Source organism: Manis pentadactyla, chromosome X (assembly GCF_030020395.1).
Source record: "Manis pentadactyla isolate mManPen7 chromosome X, mManPen7.hap1, whole genome shotgun sequence".
In the NCBI taxonomy this organism is placed as follows: domain Eukaryota; kingdom Metazoa; phylum Chordata; class Mammalia; order Pholidota; family Manidae; genus Manis; species Manis pentadactyla.
In genome coordinates, this window is record NC_080038.1 from 137,785,013 (window position 1) to 137,803,070 (window position 18,058).

Consider the following 18,058-nt stretch of genomic DNA (forward strand, 5'->3'; position numbering starts at 1 on the left):
TCCAACTCACAGGCGGGGAGGAAGAGAAATGGAGTGGGGAGGGGGTGGAAGCCTAGAACTGCTGAACACCCAGGCCTGGAGGTCTGCTTTGGAGCACAGACCTACATTGTGTGGTGCTCTGGAGATTGCTGGGGTTGGGGAGCTGAGACAGGTGGAGTGCTTGAAAGACTGAGATTCTAGCCATTTCTGGAAGATGGGGATCCACAACTGGCCACTCTGGGACAAAGGAAAGGCAGGAGGTCTGAGAGGCTTCCTAGCAGCAAGAGGGCTGCTGAAGGGGCCAGGTTTGCACAGAGCTTGCTATGCAGGAGAAGGGATAGGTGGACAAGGTTGTCTGGGTGCACTCTGACCAGCAGGTTGGGAACTCTGAGGAGCTTCAGGTGTCCCATCCCCATGGCTGCCTACTCAGCTCCAAGGCCCCCCACTGTGATGTGCAGCGTGTTGCACCTTTCTCCTGACCTACTGGCACCTGCTCTCAAAACAGCAGTCACTGCGCTGATGTCAAGCCACCCAGAGGGAGGCCCCACCTACAACAGCTAGAGACACCAAGCACAGAGGTTACACCTGTGTGCTCGGCCCACTAGCTCTGATACTGGAGACAGGCACTTCATATGGGAATCAGGAAACAGTTCTTTCCCCCTCCGAAAGCACCAGTGCTGCTCCCCTATGACCCCCAACCTCACTCTAGGGGTTGAGCAGCTCCAGAGACTAGACTAGAGATTCTGGGCACAAAATGGCACCACATAGAATTATTAAATGTCAAAGGAACCTGGTTCAGAACAAAATATCAAAAACCCCAGAAAAAGGCCCAAACGAAACTGAACTCACCAATCTTCCTGAAAGAGAGTTTAAAATAAAAATCATAAACATGCTCATGGAGGTACAGAAAAATATTCAAGAAATCAGTGACAAATTTAAGAAGGAGATTCAATCATTAAGAAATTCCATATCTGAAATGAAACATACAATGGAGGGATTTAAAAACAGGTTAGATGTAGGTAGAAGAGATGGTAAATGGGACAGAAATTAGAGAAGAGTAATAGCAAAAAACTGCGGCACAGACAGAAAAAAGGATCTCTAAGAATGAAAGAATATTGAGAGAACTGTGTGACCAATCCAAATAGAACAATATCCACATTATAGGGGTACCAGAAGAAGAAGAGAGATAAAAAGGGATAGAAAGTGTTATTGAGGAGGTAATTTCTGAAAATGTCCCCAATCTGGGGAAGGAGATAGTCTCTCAAGCAATGGAGGTGCAAGGATCCCCCAACACAAGGGACCCAAGGAAGACAACATCAAGACATATAATAATTAAAATGGCAAAGATCAAGGATAAAGACAGACTTTCAAAAGCAGCTAGAGAGAGAAAAAAGATACCATACAAAGGAAAACCCATCAGGCTATCAGATTTCTCAACAGAAACCTTACAGGCCAGAAGGGAGTGAAATAATATATTTAATACAATGAAGCAGAAGGGCCTCGAACCAAGAATACTCTACCCAGCAAGGTTATCATTTAAATTTGATGGAGGGATTAAACAATTTTCAGATAAGCAAAAGCTGAGAGAATTTACCTCCCACAAAACAGCTCTACAGGGCATTTTGTAGGGAATGCTATAGTTAGAAGAATTTCTAAGGCTAAATAGCTGTCACCAGGGAAAATAAAACCACAGCAAGGTAGAACAATGAAATACGAAGCAAATGCAAAATCAAATCAACTACCCCAAAGTCAATCAAGGGATAGACAAAGAGTACAGAATATGATACCTGACATATAAAGAATGGAGGAAGAAGAAAAAGGAGGAAAAACAAAAGAACCTTTAGGTTGTGTTTGTAATACCATATGAAGTGAGTTAAATTAGACTGTTAGATAGTAAGGGAATTACCCTCGAACCCTTAGTAACCACAAATCTAAAGCCTGCAATGACAATAAGAACATAACTATCGATAATCACCATAAAGGTAAATCATCTGAATGCACCAATCAAAAGACATAGAGTCTCTGAATGGATAAAAAAACAAGACCCATCTATATGCTGCCTACAAGAGACTCACTTCAAACCCAAAGACATACACAGACTGAAAGTGAAGGAATGGAAAAAGATATTTCATGCAACTAATAGAGAGAAAAAAGCAGGAGTTGAAGAACCTGTATCAGACAAAATAGACTTCAAAACAAAGAAAGTAACAAGAGACAAAGAAGGACATTACAAAATGATAAAGGGGTCAGTCCAACAAGAGGATATAACTATTATAAATAGCTATGCACCCAACACAGGATCACCTACATATATAAAACAAGTACTAACAGGGAGGGGCGGAAGATGGCGGCCTGAGTAGAGCAGAGGAAATCTCCTCCCAAAACCACATATATCTATGAAAATATAACAAAGACAACCCTTCCTATAATAAAGACCAGAGGACACAGGACAATATCCAGACCACATCTGCACCTGAGAGAACCCAGCGCCTCACAAAGGGGGTAAGATACAAGCCCCGGCCCGGCGGGAGCCGAGCGCCCATCCCCCCAACTCCCGGCAGGAGAACAACAGGCAGAGCAGGAGGGAGATGGAGCCCAGGACTGCCAAACACCCAGCCCCAGCACTCTCGGTCAAAGTGCAGGGCCCTGGATACTAGGAAAACAGGGCAGCAAGAACAGTGAGCGGGCACTGGAGGCCGGGCGCCGGAGGACATAAGAAAAGCGCGCGACCATTTTTTTTTTTTTATTTTTTCTGTTTTGCTTTGGCGAGCACTTTTTGGAAGTCTTAAAGGGATAGGGACCCCAATACTAGGGAAACAGGGCAGCAAGACCGGTGAGCAGATGCCTGAGGCTGGCGCCAGAGAATAAAGAAAAATGAGAGGCCACCTTTTTTTTTTTTTTTTAATTAAAAAAAAATTTTTTTTTTTTTGGTGGTCTTTTTTTTTTGGCGGTTGCTTTTTGGAAGTCTTAAAGGGGCAGGGTGGGTCACTTAATCCAGAGGTAGGGAATCCGGGATCTCTGGGCACCCTAACCCCTGGGCTGCAGGGAGCAGGGAGGCCCCTTACGGAGATAAATACCCTCCCAGCAGCTCCTGCTCCAACGCGACTCCACCATTTTGGAGCAGCTGCCCGAGCCAGGCCACGCCCACAGCAACAGCGGAGATTAACTCCATAGCAGCTGGGCAGGAAGCAGAAACCCTGTCCGCGTGCAGCTGCCCAGCACAAGCCACTAGAGGTCACTGTTCTCCCAGGAGAGAAGGGCCACAAACTAATAAGAAGGGAAGTTCTTCCAGCCGTCACTCGTCCCAGCTCTGCAAACTATCCCTATCACCATGAAAAGGCAAAGCTACAGGCAGACAAAGATCACAGAGACAACACCAGAGAAGGAGACAGACCTAACCAGTCTACCTGAAAAAGAATTCAAAATAAGAATCATAAACATGCTGACAGGGATGCAGAGAAATACGCAAGAGAAATGGGATGAAGTCCGGAGGGAGATCGCAGATGCCAGAAAGGAGATCACAGAAATGAAACAAACTCTGGAAGGGTTTATAAGCAGAATGGATAGGATGCAAGAGGCCATTGATGGAATTGAAACCAGAGAACAGGAACGCATAGAAGCTGACATAGAGACAAAAGGATCCCATAAATGAAACAATATTAAGAGAACTGTGTGACCAATCCAAAAGGAACAATATCCATATTATAGGGGTTCCAGAAGAAGAAGAGAGAGGAAAAGAGATGGAAAGTATCTTAGAAGAAATAATTGCTGAAAACTTCCCCAAACAGGGGGAGGAAATAATCGAACAGACAACGGAAATACACAGAACCCCCAACAGAAAGGATCCAAGGAGGACAAAACCAAGACACATAATAATTAAAATGGCAAAGATCAAGGACAAGGAAAGAGTTTTAAAGACAGCTAGAGAGAAAAAGGTCACCTATAAAGGAAAACCCATCAGGCTAACATCAGATTTCTCGACAGGAACCCTACAGGCCAGAACAGAATGGCATGATATATTTAATACAATGAAACAGAAGGGCCTCGAACCAAGGATACTGTATCCAGCACGACTATCATTCAAATATGACGGTGGGATTAAACAATTCCCAGACAAACAAAAGCTGAGGGAATTTGCTTTCCACAAACCACCTCTACAGAACATCTTACAGGGACTGCTCTAGATGGGAGCACTTCTAGAAAGAGCACAGCAAAAAAGACCCAACATATGAAGAATCGAGGAGGAGGAGGAATAAGAAGGGAGAGAAGAAAAGAATCTCCAGGCAGTGTATATAACAGCTCAATAAGTGAGCTAAGTTAGGCAGTAAGATACTAAAGAGGCTAACCTTGAACCTTTGGTAATCACAAATTTAAAGCCTGCAATGGCAGTAAGTACATATCTTTCAATAGTCACCCTAAATGTTAATGGGCTGAATGCACCAATCAAAAGACACAGAGTAATAGAATGGATAAAAAAGCAAGAAACATCCATATGCTGCTTACAAGAAACTCACCTCAAACCCAAAGACAGGTACAGACTAAAAGTCAAGGGATGGAAAAACATATTTCAAGCAAACAACAGTGAGAAGAAAGCAGGGGTTGCAGTACTAATATCAGACAAAATAGACTTCAAAACAAAGTAACAACAGATAAAGAAGGACACTACATAATGATAAAGGGCTCAGTCCAACAAGAGGATATAACCATTCTAAATATATATGCACCGAACACAGGAGCACCAGCAAATGTGAAACAAATACTAACAGAACTAAAGAGGGAAATAGACCGCAATGCATTCACTCTAGGAGACTTCAACACACCACTCACCCCAAAGGATAGATCCACTGGGCAGAAAATAAGTAAGGACACAGAGACACTGAACAACACACCAGAACAGATGGACCTAACAGACATCTATAGAACTCTACATCCAAAAGGAACAGGATATACATTCTTCTCAAGTGCACATGGAACATTCTCCAGAATAGACCACATACTAGGCCACAAAAAGAGCCTCAGAAAATTCCAGAAGATTGAAATCCTACCAACCAACTTTTCAGACCACAAAGGCATAAAACTAGAAATAAACTGTACAAAAAAAGCAAAGAGGCTCACAAACACATGGAGGCTTAACAACAAGCTCCTAAATAATCAATGGATCAATGACCAAATCAAAATGGAGATCCAGCAATATATGGAAACAAATGACAACAACAACACTAAGCCCAAACTTCTGAGGGACACAGCAAAAGCAGTCTTAAGAGGAAAGTATATAGCAATGCAAGCACATTTAAAAAAGGAAGAGCAATCCTAAATGAATGGTCTGATGTCACAATTATCGAAATTGGGAAAAGAAGAACAGATGAGGCCTAAGGTCAGCAGAAGGAGGGACATAATAAAGATCAGAGAAGAAATAAATAAAATTGAGAAGAATAAAACAATAGCAAAAATCAATGAAACCAAGAACTGGTTCTTCGAGAAAATAAACAAAATAGATAAGCCTCTAGCCAGACTTATTAAGAAGAAAAGAGAGTCAACACAAATCATCAGTATCAGAAACGACAAAGGAAAAATCACGACGGACCTCACAGAAATACAAATAATTATTAGAGAATACTATGAAAACCTATATGCTAACAAGCTGGGAAACCTAGGAGAAATGGACAACTTCCTAGAAAAATATAACCTTCCAAGATTGACCCAGAAAGAAACAGAAAATCTAAACAGACCAATTACCAGCAACGAAATTGAAGCGGTAATCAAAAAACTACCAAAGAACAAAACCCCCGGGCCAGATGGATTTACCTCAGAATTTTATCAGACATACAGGGGAGACATAATACCCATTCTCCTTAAAGTTTTCCAAAAAATAGAGGAGGAGGGGATACTCCCAAACTCATTCTATGAAGCTAACATCACCCTAATACCAAAACCAGGCAAAGACCCCACCAAAAAAGAAAACTACAGACCAATATACCTGAAGAACGTAGATGCAAAAATAGACAACAAAATATTAGCAAACCGAATTCAAAAATACATCAAAAGAATCATACACCATGACCAAGTGGGATTCATCCCAGGGATGCAAGGATGGCACAACATTCTAAAGTCCATCAACATCATCCACATCAACAAAAAGAAAGACAAAAACCACATGATCATCTCCATAGATGCTGAAAAAGCATTTGACAAAGTTCAACATCCATTCATGATAACAACTCTCAGGAAAATGGGAATAGAGGGCAAGTACCTCAACATAATAAAGGCCATCTATGAAAAACCCACCGCCAACATTATATTGAACAGCGAGAAGCTGAAAGCATTTCCTCTGAGATCGGGAACTAGACAGGGATGCCCACTCTCTCCACTGTTATTTAACATAGTACTGGAGGTCCTAGCCACGGCAATCAGACAAAACAAAGAAATACAAGGAATCCAGATTGGTAAAGAAGAAGGTAAACTGTCACTATTTGCAGATGGGATGATACTGTACATAAAACACCCTAAAGACTCCACCCCAAAACTACTAGAACTGATATCAGAATACAGCAAAGTTGCAGGATACAAAATCAACACACAGAAATCTGTGGCTTTCCTATACACTAACAATGAACCAACAGAAAGAGAAAAATCATGAAAACAACTCCATTCACAATTGCATCAAAAAAAAATGAAATACTTAGGAATAAACCTAACCAAAGAAGTGAAAGACTTATACTCTGAAAACTACAAGTCACTCTTAAGAGAAATTAAAGGGGACACTAACAGATGGAAACTCATCCCATGCTCGTGGCTAAGAAGAATTAATATCGTCATAATGGCCATCCTGCCCAAAGCAATATACAGATTTGATGCAATCCCTATGAAACTACCAGCAACATTCTTCAATGAAGTGGAACAAATAATTCAAAAATTCATATGGAAACACCAAAGACCCCAAATAGACAAAGCAATCCTGAGAAAGAAGAATAAAGTAGGGGGGATCTCACTCCCCAACTTCAAGCTCTACTATAAAGCCATAGTAATCAAGATAATTTGGTACTGGCACAAGAGCAGAGCCACAGACCAATGGAACAGACTAGACAATACAGACATTAACCCAGACATATATGGCCAATTAATATTTGATAAAGGAGCCATGGACATACAATGGCGAAATGACAGTCTCTTCAACAGATGGTGCTGGCAAAACTGGACAGCTACATGTAGGAGAATGAAACTGGACCATTGTCTAACCCCATATACAAAAGTGAACTCAAAATGGATCAAAGACCTGAATGTAAGTCATGAAACCATTAAACTCTTGGAAGAAAACATAGGCAAAAACCTCTTAGACATAAACATGAGTGACCTCTTCTTGAATATATCTCCCTGGGCAAGGAAAACAACAGCAAAAATGAGTAAGTGGGACTATATTAAGCTGAAAAGCTTCTGTACAGCAAAAAACACCATCAATAGAACAAAAAGGAACCCTACAGTATGGGAGAATATATTTGAAAATGACACATCCGATAAAGGCTTGACGTTCAGAATATATAAAGAGCTCACACGCCTCAACAAACAAAAAACAAATAACCCAATTAAAAAATGGGCAGAGGAACTGAACAGACAGTTCTCCAAAAAAGAAATACAGATGGCCAACAGACACATGAAAAGATGCTCCACATCGCTAATTATCAGAGAAATGCAAATTAAAACTACAATGAGGTATCACCTCACACCAGTAAGGATGGCTGCCATCCAAAAGACAACAACAAATGTTGGCGAGGCTGTGGAGAAAGGGGAACCCTCCTACACTGCTGGTGGGAATGTAAGTTAGTTCAACCATTCTGTAAAGCAGTATGGAGGTACATCAAATGCTCAAAACAGACTTACCATTTGACCCAGGAATTGTATTCCTGGGAATTTACCCTAAGAATGCAACAATCAAGTATGAGAAAGATCAGGGCACCCCTATGTTTATCGCAGCACTATTTACAATAGCCAGGAATTGGAAGCAACCTAAATGTCCATCGATAGATGAATGGATAAAGAAGAGGTGGTACATATACACAATGGAATACTACTCAGCCATAAGAAAAGGGCAAATCCAACCATTTGCAGCAACATGGATGGAGCTGGAGGGTATTTTGCTCAGTGAAACAAGCCAAGCGGAGAAAGAGAAATACCAAATGATTTCACTTATCTGTGGAATATAAGAACAAAGGAAAAACTGAAGGAACAAAACAGCAGCAGAATCACAGAACTCAAGAATGGACTAACAGGTACCAAAGGGAAAGGGACTGGGGAGGATGGGTGGGTAGGGAGGGATAAGAGTGGGGGGAGAAGTAGATGGGTATTAAGATTAGCATGCATGGGGGGTAGGAGAAAAGGGAGGGCTGTACAACACAGAGAAGGCAAGTAGTGATTCTACAACATTTTGCTATGCTGATGAACAGTGACTGTAAAGGGGTTTATAGGGGAGACCTGGTATAGGGGAGAGCCTAGTAAACATAATATTTGTCATGTAAGTGTAGATTAGTGATACCAAACAAACAAACAAAACAAACCAAAAAAAAGAGGGCAGTTCCTGTGTGGTAACCTCCAATGAGTTCTACACAAGGGTATAAAGGGCATATAAAAGTGTAGGCAAAGGGTCTGTTTGTGTTTATACAGAGGATCAAAGCCTAATTGGGCTACCGGGAAAATGAACTAAGATACGATATGAAAAAGAACTTCCTTAACATGCATGGGGGGGTAGGAGAAAAGGGAGGGCTGTACAACACAGAGAAGGCAAGTAGTGATTCTACAACATTTTGCTATGCTGATGGACAGTGACTGTAAAGGGGTTTATAGGGGAGACCTGGTATAGGGGAGAGCCTAGTAAACATAATATTCGTCATGTAAGTGTAGATTAGTGATAGCAAAAAAAAAAAAAAAAAAAAAAAAGGGCAGTTCCTGTGTGGTAACCTTCAACGAGTTCTACACAAGGGTATAAAGGGCATATAAAAGTGTAGGCAAAGGGTCTGTTTGTGTTTATACAGAGGATCAAAGCCTAATTGGGCTACCCCGAAAATGAACTAAGATACGATATGAAAAAGAACTTCCAACATCTGCACCCTCTGGAAGACTCATGCCAGAAGATGATCATCAAAAAACCCCAACAAAGATCCACGCACTGCTACAGCTGTAGATGCACTCATCCCACCAGTTCCTGGACCTGCCATGGGAATGAGGAAGGAGATATCTAAGCTGGCCTGTGCATACAGTAAAACAACAAAATTGGACTGGATCTATACTGTTGGAACTCAACCAAGAATTTGGAGAAGTGCAAATTGTAGCGCTCCAAAGTCTTACAACTACAAACTATTTATTGTTAAAAGAACATATGGCATGTGAACAGTCTCCAGGAATGGGTTGTTTTAATTTGTCTGATTTCTCTCAGACTGTTCAAGTTCAGTTGGACAATATCCACCATATCATAGATAAGTTTTCACAAATGCCTAAGGTGCCTAACTGGTTTTCTTGGTTTCACTGCAGATGGCTGGTAATTACAGATATGCTTTGGTTATGTAACTATACTCCTATTATGTTAATGTGTGTGTGCAATTTAAGTAGTAGCTTAAAACCTATACATGTTGAAGTTACTCTACAAGAAGATATATCAAAGAAATAATCAATCTTCCCATGTTTTCTTCCGCCTGCTACTTCTATAGCTTTTCTTCTTCCTTCCTAATTACAACCCTTAAATAGAATTCGTGCCTCATATCAAATTTACCGAGTATCATAATTCTTCCAAGTGGTAAAGATACCTCAAGACAAATGCTGGGCATAGAAGCCACAGGGCATAAATATGCAAAGAAGTAAAAAGCTAACTTTTTCAAACAATAAGGCTTCTCTCTCACTTACCAACTTCACATTTCCCTGTATGGCCCCGGAAGATGACTGGTTAGCCAGAGACGGGTAAGATTCCTCAAGGGAGGAACAACCTAAGACAGGCACAGTCGCAGGGGGGCCATCAGGTGAGAAATTGGGGATCAACAGAGGTGAGGCTTAGAACCTCACCCCCCCGTTCTGAGAGAAATCTTCTGCATACGTGGATGTTTTATTGCCCTTGTCTAGCTTGGATTAACACATAGTCTACAGGCACACACCTGATCATCTACATGTGCTCTCTTACAACACTAAACTATGTTTTCTACCTTTATCTTGTATCTACCTACCACTTCAGCATTTTATTAAAAATAATAATAATAAAGAGAGAAATGTGGTATCCACATATAAATCAAGTATAAAAACCAAATGAGTATTCATATTTGAACTGACTGTTTATAGTTCATAATGCATGAGCAAAACCGAAAGTTTCTGTGATGACTGCCCTTGTACTGTTCACTATGTAACTTATTCATTATGTAAGAATTTGTTCTCCATGTAAAAACTTGTTTGTTATGCCTCAGAAGATTGGAGACTGACAAAAATTAGGCTTGGGGTGGAATAATGATTGTGCATTGAGCATTGACTCCCCTATACAGAATTTTATTGTCGTTAACAACCATTTGATCAATAAATATGAGAGATGCCCTCACAAAAAAAAAAAAAAAAAAAAAAAGGACAGACTTCCAATGGTAAAATAAATTAGTAACCGGGATGTAATGTATAGCATAAGGAATATAGTCAAGATATTGTAACAGCCTGGTAGGGTGATAGCTGGAACCTAGAATTATGTATATAAATGTTCTACCACTGTGTTGTACACTTGAAACTCATGTAATGTAATACTGTGTGTCAACTACCCTTCAATAAAAAATAATTATTAAAAAAAAAAAAAAAAAAAAAAGAAAAAGAACTTCCAACATCAGCACTCTCTGGAAGACTCATGCCAGAAGATGATCATCAAAAAACCCCAACAAAGATCCACGCACTGCTACAGCTGTAGATGCACTCATCCCACCAGTTCCTGGACTAGCCATGGGAATGAAGGAGATATCTAAGCTGGCCTGTGCATACAGTAAAACAACAAATTTGACTGGATCTATACTGTTGGAACTCAATCAAGAATTAGGAGAAGTGCAAATTGTAGCACTCCAAAATCTTACAACTACAGACCATTTACTGTTAAAAGAACATAAGGGATGTGAACATTCCCCAGGAATGGGTTGTTTTAATTTGTCTGATTTCTCTCAGACTGTTCAAGCTCAGTTGGACAATATCCACCATATCATAGATAAGTTTTCACAAATGCCTAAGGTGCCTAACTGGTTTTCTTGGTTTCACTGCAGATGGCTGGTAATTACAGATATGCTTTGGTTATGTAACTATACTCCTATTATGTTAATGTGTGTGCGCAATTTAAGTAGTAGCTTAAAACCTATACATGCTGAAGTTACTCTACAAGAAGATATGTCAAAGAAATAATCAATCTTCCCATGTTTTCTTCCGCCTGCTACTTCTATAGCTTTTCTTCTTTCTTCCTAATTGTAACCCTTAAATAGAATTCATGCCTCATATCAAATTTACTGAGTATTATAATTCTTCCAAGTGGTAAAGATAACTCAAGACAAATGCTGGGCATAGAAGCTACAGGGCATAAATATGCAAAGAAATAAAAATCTAACCATTTCAAACAATAAGGCTTCTCTCTCACTTACCAACGTTACATTTCCCTGTATGGCCCCGGAAGATGACTGGTTAGCCAGAGACGGGTAAGATTCCTCAAGGGAGGAACAACCTAAGACAGGCACAGTCGCAGGGGGGTCATCAGGTGAGAAATTGGGGATCAATAGAGGTGAGGCTTAGAACCTCATCCCCTCTGCTCTGAGAGAAATCTTCTGCATATGTGGATGTTTTATTGCCCTTGTCTAGCTTGGATTAACACATAGTCTACAGGCACACACCTGAACATCTACATTTGCTCCCTCACAACACTAAACTATGTTTTCTACCTTTATCTTGTATCTACCTACCACTTCAGCATTTTATTAAAAATAATAATAATAAAGAGAGAAATGTGGTATCCACATATAAATCAAGTATAAAAATCAAATGAATATTCATATTTGAACTGACTGTTTAGAGTTCATAATGCATGAGCAAAACCGAAAGTTTCTGTGATGACTGCCCTTGTACTGTTCACCATGTAACTTATTCACTATGTAAGAATTTGTTCTCCATGTAAGAACTTGTTTGTTATGCCTCAGAAGATTGGAGACTGATGAAAATTAGGCTTGGGGTGGATTAATGATTGTGCATTGAGCATTGACTCCCCTATACAGAATTTTATTGTTGTTAACAACAATTTGATCAATAAATATGAGAGATGCCCTCACAAAAAAAAAAAAAAGTACACACTTCCAATGATAATATAAATAAGTAACCGGGATGTAATGTATAGCATAAGGAATATAGTCAAGATATTGTAACAGCTTGGTATGGTGATAGCTGGTACCTAGAATTGTCATGTATATAAATGTTGAATCACTATTTTGTACACCTGAAAATAAATAAATAAGTAAATAAATAAACAAGTACTAACAGAATTAAAGGGGGAAATAGAATGCAATGCATTCATTTTAGGAGACTTCAACACTCCACTCACTCCAAAGGACAGATCAACCAGACAGAAAATAAGTAAAGAGACAGAGGCACTGAATAATGTATTAGAACAGATGGACCTAATGGACATATACATAATACTCCATCCCAAAGCAAAAGGACCCACATTCTTCTCAAGTGCACATGGAACATTTTCAAGAATAGATCATACATTAGGCCACAAAAAGAGCCTCAGTAAATTCAAAAACACTGAAATGGTACCAACCAGCTTCTCAGATCACAAAGGTTTGAAACTAGAAATAAATTACAGAAAGGAAATGAAAAATCCCACAAACACATGGAGGCTTAATAACATGCTCCTAAATAATCAAAGGATCAATGACCAAATAAAAACAGAGATCAACAATATATAGAGGCAAATGACAACAATAATTCAACACTACAAAATCTGTGGGATGCAGCGAAGGCTGTGGTAAGATGAAAGTATATTGCAATACAGGCCTAACTCAGGAAAGAAGAGCAATCACAAATTAACAGTCTAAACTCACAATAAATGAAACTAGAAAAGGAAGAACAAATGAGGTCCAAAGTCAGTAGAAGAAGGGACATAATAAAGATTTGAGCAGAAATAAATAAAATCGAGAAGAATAAAACAATGGAAAGAATCAATAAAAGCAAGAGCTGGTTCTTCGAGAAAATAAACAAAATAAATAAAACCCTAGCCAGATGGATCAAGAGAAAAAGAGAGTCTACACAAATAAATAGAATCAGAAATGAGAAAGGAAAAATCACTACAGACACCACAGAAATACAAAGAATTATGAGAGAATACTATGAAAAATTATATGCTAACAACCTGGATAACCTAGAAGAAATGGACAACTTTCTAGAAAAACACAACCTTACAAGGCTGATACAGGAAGTAACAGAAAATCTGAACAGACCAATTAACAGCAATAAAATTTAATTGGTATTAAAAAAAAACTACCTAAGAACAAAACACGTGGACCAGATGGTTTCACTGCTGAATTTTATCAAACATTTATTGAAGACCTAATACCCATCCTTCTTAAGGTTTTCAAAAAAACAGAAGAGGAGGGAATACTCCCAAACTCATTCTAAGAGGCCAACATCACTCTAATATCGAAACCAGGGAAAGAAACCACAAAAAAAGAAAATTACTGACCAATATCCCTGATGAACATAGATTCAAAAATACTCAGCAAAATATTACCAAACTGAATTCAAAAATACATCAAAAAGATCATCCATCATGATCAAGTGGGATTCATCCTAGGGATGCAAGGATGGTACAACATTCGAAAATCCATCAACATCATCCACCACATCAATAAAAAGAAGGACAAAAACCACATGATTATCTCCATCGATGCTGAAAAAGCATTTGACAAAATTCAACATCCATTCATGATAAAAACTCTCAACAAAATGGGTATAGAAGGCAAGTACCTCAACATAACAAAGGCCATCTATGACAAACCCACAGCCAACATCATACTTAACAGTGAAAAGCTGAAAGCTTTTCCGTTAAGATCAGGCACAAGACAAGGATGCCCACTCTCCCAACTTTTATTCAACATAGTTCTGTAGGTCCTAGCCATGCAATCAAACAACACAAAGAAATAAAAGGCATCCAGATTGGTAAGGAAGAAGTCAAACTGTCACTGTTTGCAGATGACATGATATTGTATATAAAAAACCCTAAAGAATCCACTCCAAAACTACTAGGTCTAATATCGGAATTCAGCAAAGTTGCAGGATACAAAATTAAAACACAGAAATCTGTTGCATTCCTATACATTAACAATGAACTAGCAGAATGAGAAATCAGAAAAACAATTCCATTCACAATTGCATCAAAAAGAATAAAATACCTAGGAATAAACCTAACCAAAGATGTGAAAACATTATACTCTGAAAACTACAAGACACTCATGAGGGAAATTAAAGAAGATACCAATAAATGGAAATACATCCCGTGCCCATGGATAGGAAGAATTAATATTGTCAAAATGGCTGTCCTGCCTAAAGCAATCTACAGATTCAAAGCAGTCCCTATCAGATTACCAACAGCATTCTTCAATGAACTAGACCAAATTGTTCTAAAATTCATATGGAAACACCAAAGACCCTGAAGAGCCAAAGCAATTCTGAGATGGAAGAATAAAGTGGGGGGAATTACGCTCCCTGACTTCAAGCTCTACTACAAAGCCACAGTAATCAAGACAATTTGGTACTGGCACAAGAACAGACCCATAGACCAGTGGAACAGAATAGAGAGTTCAGATGTAAACTCAAGCATATATGGTCAATTAATATATGATAAAGGAGCCATTGATATAAAGTGGGGAAATGACAGCCTCTTCAACAGCTGGTGTTGGCAAAACTGGACAGCTACATGTAAGAGAATGAATCTGGATCATTGTCTAACCCCATACACAAAAGTAAACTAAAAATGGATCAAAGACCTGAAGTAAGTCATGAAACCATAAAACTCTTAGGAAAAAACATAGGCAAAAATCTCTTGGATATAAACATGAGTGACTTCTTCATGAACATATCTCCCCAGGCAAGGGAAACAAAAGCAAAAATGAACAAGTGGGACTATATCAAGATGAAAAGCTTCTGTACAGCAAAGGACACCATCAATAGAACAAAAAAACATCCTACAGTATGGGAGAATATATTCCTAAATGACAGATCCGATAAAGCGTTGACATCCAAAATATATAAAGAGCTCATGCACCTCAACAAACAAAAAGTGAATAAGCCAATTAAAAAATGGGCAGAGGAGCTGAACAGACAATTCTCTAAAGAAGAAATTCAGATGGCCAACAGGCACATGAAAAGATGCTCCACATCCCTTATCATCAGAGAAATGCAAATTAAAATCACGGTGAAATATCACCTCACACCAGTTAGGAAGGCCAACATCCAAAAGACAGACAACAACAAATGTTGGTGAAGATGTGGAGAAGGTAAACCTCCTACACTGCTGGTGGGACTGTAAAGTAGTTTAACCATTGTGGAAAACAGTATGGAGGTTCCTCATAAAGCTAAAAATAGAAATACCATTTGACCTAGGAATTCCACTTTTAGGAATTTACCCTAAGAATGCAGCAGCCCAGTTTGAAAAAAACATATGCACTCCTATGTTTATCGCAGCACTGTTTACAATAGCCAAGAAATGGAAGCAACCTAAGTGTCCATCAGTAGATGAATGGGTAAAGAAGAGGTGGTACATATACACATGGAATGCTATTCAGCTATAAGAAGAGAGAACAAACCCTACCATTTGCAACAACATGGATGGAGCTACAGGGTATTGTGCTCAGTGAAATAAGCCAGTCAGGGAGAGACAAGTACCAAATGATTTCACTCATCTGTGGAGTATAAGAAGAAAGCAAAAACTGAAGGAACAAAACAGCAGCACACTCACAGAACCCATGAATGGACTAACAGTTACCAAAGGTAAAGGGATTGGGGAGGATGGGTGGGAAGGGTAGGAGAAGGGAGGAAAAGCGGGTATCACAATTGACATGTATAATGTAGTAGGGGGCACGGGGAAGGCAGTATAGCACAGAGAAGACAAGTAGTGACTCTATAGCATCTTACTATGCTGATAGACAGTGACTGTACTGGGGTATTTGGTGGGGACTTGATAATTGGGGGAGTCTAGTAACCATAATGTTGTTCATGTAATTGTACATTAATGATAGCAAAATTTTTAAAAAATAAAAAAAAACATTAAGGCTTAAAACAGATTTATTTGTAAGATTTCATTAAATGATCCAAAAATTTCATTCAATGAATTATAGAGATTTCTCAATAATCTTAAGAAATCAACCATAGTAATCCTTCTCCCCATGACCAACAAAATTCCCAGCTTTGTCCATTTGGCTGACTAGCCACAGTAAGAGTCTTCAGACGATAACTGAAAATTCGAGATCACCCAGATGAATTTGGTAAACCCTATTCATAACCTCACGGTGCCCAACCCTTCTACATTACTTAAACTGGTTTAGAATAAACTAAAATAAGTTTTAAAAGTCCTTCAATTGCAGCAAATTCCAAAAATATTAAACATAAATTATCCTACCACTCACCCTAACTCCCATTAAATACCCTGTTCACTCACATGTTTTTCAGATCCATGCTGAAGTTTAATATAAATGACAAGTATTTTAACTGTGAAACCATCTGGTACTGTCATGGGGTTGCATTTTTTCATGTGATAAACTTTCTGCCATGTGGTGATGACACATCGAACAAGACACTCCCTGCTCACAAGGGGTATAGCGCCTAAGTGAGGGAAGACCTATGTAAAATGGTGGAAATGTTATATATATAGTGGGGCCCTAAAAATAAAGAGAGGATGGAGGAAGTATTTGACATGTGTCAGGGTCCTTGGGAAGCAGATTCAGAAACAGATTATCATGCAACAAATTTGCTGGGACTGCTCTTGAAAGCTGCACCTACAGGGAAGTAAGTGCAGCAGGGTTAGGCAGCAGCAGAAGTTGGCCTGTGATGCACTCACAACAAAAGCCTCAGTTCATGTCAAAGGAAACACTGGAATGGAAGGGCCCTTAAGAGTTTTCTCAGATTGAGGTAGGGAGACTGGGGTCATTAGCTAGTCTGAATACAGGCTCCCTCTCCCTGCACCACTCAGTGAAGGTAAAACTTTAGGAAAAGCAGCTCTCTTTAACCAAGGGTAACCCCTGAAGAGAAACTCAGCTGAGAGCTGCCAGTCACTGATACTCTCAAGAGCTGGAGGGACGAGGATCTCAGTTCTGTAGGTGTTGGGGAGAAGGGGAATTGGGCAATCCACCCTTTCTTCCTGTCAGATCCATAAGCCTCATATAACTTCTGAGAGCAGATCACTTAGGAATCTGGTGGGCTTTTCCTGAGGGAAACATCGAAGAGGAAAGTGAACAAGACGAAGCACTGCTGCCATGCTGAAGTTAGTCTCCAGGCTCCCATCTGATTCTCATCATCTCCCTCCTACAACATCCATTCTGTATAAAGCTCACCCTCAACTATCACCTCTCCTAGTCTTGGTGGATTATCTGCTGTGATGATCCAGATCATCATTCTTCAGTAGTCTGAGACTGGCTATCAGGCCATGGCTGCTGCACCTGCTCATTAACTGTCAAACTGGCCAAGGAAGCAACAAGAGAAATACAAGTGAATTGGCTGGGTGCTAAACGTATCCTATCAGCCCCACTGTGAACGGCAGCTTTGTCTCCTGATGATCAGGGAAACTGAGTCCTACCAGGATAGTGACTCCTTTCTGTGCCTGCTTGGCAATGTCTGATGAGAGCCTTGCCTGTGTGCCCTGGTGGAAGTATTATCCTCTAAAAATAAGACTCCTAAACCTGTAGTATCTAGAGTTGTGGGAACAGGAAAGACAAGTTCTGAAAGTAGGTCACTGGGAGTGATGGTGAGTGAGGCCACACCTACGTACTTATACCCCGTTTCCTGGACTCATGAATTCTAACTCCTGGGAACCTACCTGGCACAATATACT